This window comes from Archocentrus centrarchus, chromosome 5 (genome assembly GCF_007364275.1).
Source record: "Archocentrus centrarchus isolate MPI-CPG fArcCen1 chromosome 5, fArcCen1, whole genome shotgun sequence".
NCBI lineage: Eukaryota > Metazoa > Chordata > Actinopteri > Cichliformes > Cichlidae > Archocentrus > Archocentrus centrarchus.
In genome coordinates, this window is record NC_044350.1 from 16,818,473 (window position 1) to 16,828,766 (window position 10,294).

Genomic DNA, 10,294 nt, shown 5'->3' on the forward strand with positions numbered 1-10,294 from the left:
GCTGCTCCAGAACACGTTCGAGCAGAGTGATGACCTGGTCCAGGCGGTCCGGGGAGCTCTCGGCCGCCTGTCCAGCAGGTGGCGGCACAACAGCAGCCGCACGCACAATCGCACTTGTGAGTGTCACACGTTGCATAGAAGTGGTGACCTCCTGTTGCTGAGAAGGCAAAACATTGGTCACTCTGTGTTTGGATAGTCGCTTGCGAGCTCTGAAGTGTTCAACGAGCTTCTCGTGAATTTCTGCAACTGTCCATTCTTTCAGCTGTCTACACTTGAATATGAGTGACAGTTCAGGATCAGGACAGTTCTGGATAAACATGGCAGCTAAGTCACGTGACAGATAATCGAAAGCCTTATTTTGTCTCTTTAGAGAGTCCTCTGTCACATCCAGAGCTTTATTAAGTCTCAGCCAATAGTCAAAGGGGTGCTCGTCAGGATGGGGCACAGTAGCATAAAAATCAGCTAAGGGCAAGCTGGAAAACATAGTGTCACTAAAGTGTTGCTTCAGTAACTCAAAAATGGGCTCAGGTCCTTCACTCAGATTCAAAACTGGCTTACTGCGTATGCCCACTTTAACCACTTCATGTGCCCTCCCCACAAGCTTAGATACTACTTCATCAGCTTGTTCAGCCACAGGGATGCCCTTCTTTTTCAAATAGGATAACATCATGACTTCCCACTCTTGGACTGAACATGAGTCATGATCCCCTGTAAAACTCACAGGTTCTTTAACATCAGGGCGAACAATGACATTAAACATTGCAGACTCATTAGCTGTACCCCCAACTACTCCTGAACACAGTGTATTATTAAGGCGGGTTTCAATGCAAGATGCAATACTTTCACCAATAGAAATTCCAATCTGTGAAGCTATATCACCCAAACTGTTGAGGATTCGACCTCTGTTGCTGGGTACCAGATTAACTGACCACTGCAGGGCTCCGGTCAGAGAGCACAGACTCATCAAAGGGATTTAAACATTTAATGACGAACTGAAGCAGCCTTGATACATGGCAGTTTCTGTAGATACATAACATAAAGAAAGATGCACAGTCATATGAGCAGGCAATCATCTGCATACACCCATTTAACATATAGACTGAAAGCTAGCAGTCACACAATAATGCTAATTAGCGTAATGCTAATTAGCGTAATGCTAACGCTCGATTATGCTAACTCGCGATTATGCTAACGCTACAAATCGGACATTCTATAGAGCTCAACAACACACTTGGAGCGATCTAACAGGATCTAACATTGTCAGAAGTGATAACCAACTTAAACATATCATCATGCTTTCTCATAACACAACTTACATCGTCAGTGACTGCTGTACTGCTGCTAGTATGACAAGCGAAGCTGAACACACACTGGAAACAGGAAATGAACTAGGCACTTTCAAAATAAACGGGTGTTTCAGAATAAAGGTCTAACCTTATGAACATCTCTACTTGAAGAATTCTTAACACAAACGTTTATCATTAACATCACTTTGTGGTGCATCAAAAGTGTCATTAACATTTCCACCCAAATCTGCATAACTTGGTATTGGTGAGGATGATTCTGGAGTGTACAAAAGCACACCTCTCCCTCTAGCAGCTGCAGGCATAGGGGTAAACCCTCTCCCCCTACCAAAAAAATTATTGCCTGTCATACTCAACACTTTACCAATAACAGCAAAAAAACAGTCAAAAATAACAAAAAAATAAAGCACATACAACTCAAATACAGGGGAACAAAAGCATCTCCATCAGGTCAACAAAGTAGAACAGGGTAACAGAAATCATCCACAAAATAAATACACTCAAAATAGTTGCGTCTCAAAACGCCCCTCCTTCACTGAGGTAGAGAGAGCAAAAGAATTTTTGCGGTCAATGGCGACAGTGCCGCCACTCATAAAACCACAAACAGCTCCAAACAACAGTACAAAGGGTTAAAAATAGCTTTGCATTTACTACACAAATTACCGCCACACCGCCAGAGCGGTAAAGCGTCCACACAGCTGTCCCGAATCCGAGCCACTTCCGAAGCGAGCGGGTCCAGCAGCACCTTATCACCAAGTGACAGAGGCAGACCTTTGACCCTTTTGTTGTACTGGTCACGTTGATGTTTTTGCTCAGCTGTGCAGTTCTTTTGAGCCAGAGTCATTGCCCAGCGCAGGTCTCCCAAAAGAGACTTAACATAAACATTATAGTCACACACAGTCTCATCACGGAGTACATTCTTGAACATTAGGTCAACTGGCAGTCTAGGAACTCTCCCAAACATCAGATAGAAAGGTGCAAATCCAGTGGTCTCGTGAATGGTGCAGTTATAAACAAAAGTCATTGTGTGGATCATCTGTGGCCATTTCTGTTTAGAGCGAGGGGGCAGTGCTCTCAACATGTTGCCCAGGGTTCGGTTAAACCTTTCTGTATTGCCGTTCCCCATAGGGTGGTATGGCGAGGTATGCGACTTATCAACCCCTGACAACTTCAAGAGCTCGGCAATAAGCTCGCTTTCAAAGCTCGCTCCCTGGTCAGAGTGCAAGCGCTGGGGAAAGCCATAAATGCAAAAAACATTGTCCCACAGCTTCTTGGCAACCCCTTTTGCGGTCTGGTCTCGACAGGGAAAGGCATGAGCCAACTTGGTAAAATGGTCCGTGACAACCAGAACATCCACCGACCTGTTGTTGCTGTCCTCCGCAGACCAAAAGTCCACACACACAAGTTCCAAGGGAGCAGAGGTCTTGATGTTTTCTAGTGGGGCTCTGGCAGAAGGTTCAGGAGTTTTACTGAGAACGCATCTTTGACAGTTCTTCACATGATCTCGCACATCTTTCTCCATACCAGACCAGAAGAAGCGCTGACGAGCCAGAGAGAGTGTGCGAGGCTGACCCTGGTGACCAGCATGATCATGAACACCCGATAACACATCAGCCTTCAAAGACTCAGGCACAACAAACTGAAACCTCTTGTGTTTGGTTAAAGGGTCCTTTGTGACCCGGTAGAGAATCCCACCCATGAGTGTCAACCTGTCCCACTGCTTCAGGACCTTCAGGGTTGGCTGACTCTTATTACAACGTTCCCGTCTGGAGGGTCTGCGCTTTCTCTCAACATAATGAGCAACCCTCGAGATTACTGGATCCTTCTGTTGTTGTGCCTGAAGATCAGTGAGAGGCAAAAAAGGCCACATATCCTGACCAGCAGGTTCCAAGGAGGTGAGGTGGTCAGCAAGGGAGGCTGCTCGTTGTCTCGAAGCTGCGTCCCACTCTTCAAATGAGGAGAGAAGGGAGGAGACATCATCCTCAGACAGTGAGCCATGAACTGCAGCAGAAGTAGAGGGGCCCCCCATTGACTGTGGCTGGCAAGTAAAGCGGAAAGTGTCCTGTACTTGTTCGTCACTGACATCATGAGCCTGTCCCAGCAGCTCAGAGTAAGGGACACACAACAGCTGGTCCCGCAGAGGCTTCACAAAGGGGTCCCTGCTGAGAGCATCTGCCACCACATTCAGACGTCCGGGAATGTGTTTAATCTCAAAGCAGTAAGGGGCCAGTTTGGAGACCCAACGCTGCTCACAAGCATCAAGTTTAGGTTTTGTTAGGATGTATGTCAAAGGGTTATTATCAGACCACACAGTGAACCTGTGACCCTTGAGCCAGTGGCTGAATTTGTCACAGACAGCCCACTTAAGGGCTAGGAACTCTAGCCTGTGAGCAGGATAATTTGCTTGGCTTCGGGAGAGAGACTTGCTGGCAAAAGCAATTGGCCTTGCTCTCTCCTCGCCAGCAGGCACTTGGGACAGAACAGCACCCAGACCATCCAGGGAAGCATCGGTGGAAAGGATGAAAGGCCTGTCAAAGTCTGGGTGTGCCAGCACCACACTGTTGAGGAGGGCACTTTTAAGACCCTCAAATGCCTCATCACAGGCAGGTGTCCAGTCCTGAGGAGACAGTTCCCGGAAGGTACCCGCTCTCCGCCGTCCGGGGGAGCCCTTAACCTTCCTCTTCTGCCCAGCAGTCAGAGCATAAAGCGGCCTTGCAATCGAAGAACAGCCAGGAATGAAATGCTGATAATACAGCACCATCCCAAGGAAAGATTTGACCTTCTTCTGAGATGGCGTGAGCCCATCAGAGTCCATGAGGTCCTCCTTCCTGAAAGCTGAGATGACCTTAACTTTGCCCTGGTCAACTGAGACACCACTGCTATCCACTACATGGCCAAGAAATGTCACAGACCTGCGAAGAAAGTGACACTTCTTTTGTGACAGCTTTAGATTGTTTGCTCTGTCGTGAAAAGACCATGTTTCAAAGCCTCCTCTTCAGAAGGGGCAAAGACGAGCAGATCATCAAGGTAGCAGAGGAGACTAGAAAAGTTCAAGTCACCAAACACACTGATCATCATCCTCATAAAGGATGCAGGACTGTTGCACAGACCCTGGGGGAGCCTGTTGTATTCGTACAGGCCCAAAGGTGTTGTGAAGGCCGTGTACCGTCTGTCAGACTCATGGAGGGGGATGTTGTAGAATCCCGATGTGAGATCCATAGTGCTGAAGAAGGCGTTCCCACCAAGGGCAGCAAGGCAATCAGCCTGATGGGGCAATGGGTGGGCATCCCTGACAGTTTTGGCATTGAGCCAGCGAAAGTCAGTGCAGATCCTCAAGTCACCTGACTTCTTCCAGACAAGGACCAATGGCGAAGCATATTCACTGACTGACTTACTGATGATGCCTTTCATTTCCATCTCCGATAAAACCTCTCTCAGCTTGTGATAGTGCGCTGGAGGGACCCGACGATAGGGAAGCCGGAAGGGGCGGTCATCGGTGAGGTGAATGCGATGGACAAAACCCTTGGCCTCTCCACAATCCACCTTGTCTTTAGAAAAGACATACTGGCAGGTAAGTATCAGATCAGCCAGCCGCTGTGTCCACTCCTCTGACACCTCACACGCCTCCAGGTCAATATCTGCCAAACCACATTCCTTCAGCCGTTGGGATGGGTTTGACGTCCGATCTGGGATAGATTCAGCAGTCCAATTGGTCTGTGGTCTACTGACACCCTGAGAGATGGGCAAGTCCTCAACAGCAAGACATGGAAAGACATCTGCCACCTTTGCATTGCGACGCAGCGTCACAGGAGTCTTTGTCGGGTTCAAGATTTTCATTGGTACCCAGCGATCACCCCACATGGGTGCCACCACCCGTCCAACAATTATGTCTCTAGGGGCTGAACGGGAGGAGGTGGGCTCCACTATGACAGTGCTCCCAAGTGATAGATGGGCATTGTTGGGCAACCTCCCCCACACAAGATATTCCTGTTGAGGTGCAAGAGTGATGGACTGTCTTAGCTTAACTGTCCCAACCTTGTCAGGCATGTCAGACCCAGACCAACGGGTTGTGCAACAAAGCAATTCGAGAAATTGCTCACAGTCAGGATTAGAGGTGCTGGAGCCTACAAGCTCCCAGTACTTTACATCAGACCTCATCTTTTGGATCAAGGGTCTGATGACTTTGCTTCCAATGATCAGCTCATCTCTCTGCCCTGGAACAAGAAACATAGGGACAGAGAACTTGGAGCCATGAATCTCAATGTCGAGATCATAAATACATTTGGGCTTTGTTACAAGGCCACCACAGCCAACAAGGACCACCTTCTCAGGCACAGGTTGAGGAACAGTGAGAACACCTGCTGCTCTTAGTTTGGACTCCCCTTCTTCACTTAGCGTGCATGACATGCTTCCTGAATCAAGCATCCCTCTCAGAGTACACTGACCATTGACTGTCACTGAAGCATAAAACAGGTCACTTGCTTCAGCTACTCTGTGTGAGCCCACAACAATCACTTCCGTGTCATCTGGGAGAGAGCTACAACAGTTCACATAGACTGACTGCAAATCATGTTCTTTGTTGAGGGTGTCTCCGGCATCGCCCATGTTACCCCTCTCATCACACAGGCAGGCTAGTTTAAATCAGCACTGGAGGGAGGAAGAGTGGGAGTGGCACCATAACGGGTGGAACGTGAACACTGAGCCCTAATATGACCAGGACTGAAGCAGTTATGGCATAACCTATAAAGCCTGCAGTGTGCATGTGTCGAGTGATCCTTCGAACCACAGACTCTGCAAGGCTCAGGGCACCGTTTGTTACCAGAACAGGCAGGCTGACATCTGATAGGCTGGTGGTTGCATGGTCTTGCACCGGCAGTGAGAGAAGCATTGCACAGAGAAAGAACCCTGTCAAACATAGTTACAACTTGTGTAAGGCCATTGTCAGCAGCAGTTGGAGTTACTGCAACAGGAGGCACATCAAGAACAGCAGGGGGCACAGACAAGCGAGCAGATTGATTTTGGCCCGCCACAATATCATCAGAGGACGTCTGGCGTCCTGGTGCAGCCACAATAACCTGGTACTGAACGCCCAGAAGACAGTGGAGATTATAGTGGACTTTAGGAAGCACACAGCCCCTCTACCCTCCATCATCCTGACTGACACCCCCATCACCACAGTGGACTCTTTTCGCTTCCTGGGAACTACCATCACCCAGGACCTCAAGTGGGAGCCCACCATCACCTCTGTCGTCAAAAAGGCCCAGCAGAGGATGTACTTCCTGCGGCAGTTGAAGAAATTCAACTTGCCAGCAAGGACCATGGTGCAGTTCTATACTGCCATCATTGAGTCCATCATCACCTCCTCCATCACTGTGTGGTACGCTGGAGCCACCACTAGGGACAAACAGAGACTACAGCGCGTTGTGCACTCTGCTGAGAAGGTGATTGGCTGTAACCTCCCATCTCTCCAGGACCTGTACACCTCCAGGACACTGGGGCGTGCAGGTCGGATCACAGCCGAACACTCTCACCCTGGGCACAGACTTTTTGACCCTCTCCCCTCAGGCAGGAGGCTACGGTCCATACGGACCAGAACCTCCCGCCATAAGAACAGTTTCTTCCCCTCTGCTGTTGGACTCATGAACAATAACCCTAAGACTGTTACCACCACCCTCCACAAACGCTGATGACCCTATGTCTATGCATCTGTCTGACTGCACTGATGTACATATTAGTGGAATATAGTCTACATTCTTTCATCTTTTAATTAGTCTCTGCACTGTATATTTTGTAATTTTGTAATATTGTGCTATAGTTATAGCTCTAATATCTCTGTATATTTGCAATTGTATACTTGTATATTGTCTTATAGTTTTTATACTTATTTGTTTTTTTTCTGTAAGCACGAAGTACCGCAGCAATTTCCTAATGCTGTGAACCTGTTCACCCATATGGCAATAAAAACCTTCTGATTCTGATTCTGAGTCAGGCTGACTGCAGACCACAGTGACTGCAGGTGGAAAGTTACAAGGAGTCTTTGGCTGGTTCGCTACTAGGGCAGCCTGAGAATCACAAGGGTGAAGAGAATCAGCCATAGTGTTCTGGCTCAAAGCTGACAATCCCACTGAGGTCTGAGGCTGTGAAACAGTCTTCCTCTTGTTCCTTGTGTGATTGTCGAGACGTTCCTGAACCTCAGCTGCGGTCCACTGCTCAGGTGACTTTAGCTGAAAAGTCAAGGCAAGAGTGGGGTCAGGACAGTGATTAATGAACATCATGACCACTTCAGCACTCGGGTCCTCCACAAATTTGCCTCGCCTCCGAAGACATTCATCAGCAGCATCGATGGATTTGTTAAGACGAATCCAGTAATCAAGAGCACTTTCATGTGCCCGGGGAGTGGTTCCATAAAAGTCTTTCATAGGCAGATTAGAGTATGCCAGCTCACTGAAGTTCCCCTTTAATATCTCAAACACAGCTGTGGGTAGATCAGACGTACACAGCTCAGGACGACTGCGGAGAGATACTTTAACCACATCTCTAGCTCTGCCTGTCAGTCTCGACATTATCAAGTCATACATTTCAGCATGACTGTCACACTTAACCCTCTTCAGGTAAGTTTTCATCATGTCTTCCCATTTATGAACAGAAAATGTGTCTGTGTGATCACCCCTGAAATAAGGTGGAGCTCTGGCATCAGACTGTACAACAACCTTTAGCTGTGATGTATCACTGGTAGACTGACACAGAGTAGGCTGAGGCTGGACAGCACTTGGTTGATGTATAGCACTAAGGCTTGCTGATATACTATCCCCTATTTGTTTAGCAAAATCACTAAACAGACTACCGAGAGCCTCAACAGGAACCACCTGTGTGGGCTCACAATTTGGCTGGGCAATGGGTGTGGAGCTAGCAGTGGGGACCAAAGGTGAGTTGACAAAAGACTGATCAGATGCATATTTGGGGACACCAGGGGACACAGACCCACCCCTACCAAAACACTGTGAAGGCATCTGTTTGCCCCTTCCCACCCCTAAGGTGACACCACGCCCACAACCCACCACAGACTGAAACTTAAAGGGGTCTACACCTGACATCATGAATAAAAATTATCAATGGCAAAGGAGAGAAAAAAAAAATTACATTAAAAAAAAAATTTTAAAAAAGGATGATCAAAACACACAATCGAATATGCAGCAGAATGTAAATAAACACACACAAACCCTCAAAAAAATTCAAAGCAATAAACAGAAATAAAAATTTTTTTACTTTTCTATGTAGAAGTCCAATATATACTCTTCATTCAAAATACACATCCCTTATTCATGTTTATCACGTCTATTTCAAAACAGAAAAAGAGGGTTGGATTGTCGGGAACGTCCTCTTAACGTGCGGCAGGGCACGAGCAGTTCGATATAACAAACACACACAAATGAAATGAGGGAGAATGTGTGCGAGTCTCTCTTTATGGTGACGACACACCTTGCGTGCACGGCGACCGGAGGGCGCGCGCGCGGGCTGCGCCGCCCAGCAGGAGAGGAGACGAGGGTGACTGCAGCTACACCCGGGAGGTCAGACGAGCGCTGACCGGCGATGCAACGGGTCTCACGGCACCAAGTGTAACCGGTGGCTTCTACAGCTCTCTGCGTTGTGTGCATCAATGATCAGATCAGGCCACCGATGTGATTTGGAGGCGATCTCCTTTTATTTCTGACCAAATAGTAAACAAAACATCACAGTCTGGTTGGTGACGATCGCTTTAAGCCCCGCTCCCGCCGAATGCCACAGGAAGAAGGGGCCCGTACACAGCAACACATTAAACACAACAATCGATCATACAAAACATACCTGACCAAATAGTAAACAAAACATCACAGTCTGGTTGGTGACGATCGCTTTAAGCCCCTACACAAACAAAACACACAAAGACATTGTTGTCTAGTACAGCTGGATTTACGATTACTAAACTTCCTAAACTTTCACTCACCGCTCCCGCCGAATGCCACAGGAAGAAGGGGGAGAGTGAGCGCGAGACTGCTCCTTATAAAGGAGTTGTCCCAGAAAACTAAACGTAGGGGTACAGAAAACAATAACAAAAGAAAGGTTCCGCACACCAACCGGAGCTACACAAACACGTCAGGTAAATTCAATAAAATAATCTTTGTGAAATTCTACATAAATAAATATGAACATAACTGGCAGAGACAACTGTAAACTATAAACACTATTAACAAAGAACTGGCATTGTTACACCAGGAAGTAGACGCAGCCCCGGTACTCCGATGCGAGCGCTCCGGGAAGTAGACTCTGCCCGCGCCGACGCAGCTGAAGAACGGGTCACGGCACCAGTGTAACCGTGCTGAACTTGGCCGTGTATTAATTCAGCTCGGTCCAAATAATCATAACCCAGTTCTGTGTCTTCATCCGTCGTATAGTTTGTGTCTGCGTTGTGTTTAATGATAGTCAGGAGACAGGATGAGATGAATGCTGAACTTTATCTGCATGAAACGGAACATGTACTTGTCAGAATCATGGGCTCATCATCGGGTACAGCACCTTGTGCTCTTCTCCCATACACTGGCAACGAGGTCTAATACATTTATATTGAAATAAAATACAATATCATGAAATAAATACCTGCATGAAACGGAACATGTACTGGTCAGAATCATGGACTCATCATCGGGTACAGCACCGTACGAGGAATGGCATTTTCCATTAGCATCAGGCTAGCGAACTTTTCCAACTGTGTGTTATAATGTTATTAATCTCATCAAAGGTACAATATGCAACTCATTAGTGTCCTGGTTGATATAAGTACATATTACAGTTAGCCAGTGATCATATACGAACATACAGCAATAATACACAACATTTTACCACAGTGCTAATATCAGCGAACCCACCTCACGCTCTTCTCCCATACACTGGCAACGAGGTTCCTGTGTCCACTACCCTTATCGCGGCTAACCACCAAGAGATGGCGCCGTTTC

The 10,294-nt window shown here is 47.4% G+C and overlaps 1 long non-coding RNA gene across 1 annotated transcript; it reads right to left on the reverse strand.

Annotated features, from left to right (window-relative positions):
- Nucleotides 1-9,149: 9,149 nt before the first annotated feature.
- LOC115780929 (uncharacterized) lies at nucleotides 9,150-10,219 on the reverse strand. The gene is made up of 2 exons (XR_004020002.1): nucleotides 9,939-10,219; nucleotides 9,150-9,799 (listed from the first exon to the last, which is right to left on the reverse strand). It is a non-coding gene; the product is annotated as an uncharacterized LOC115780929 (long non-coding RNA).
- Nucleotides 10,220-10,294: the final 75 nt, after the last annotated feature.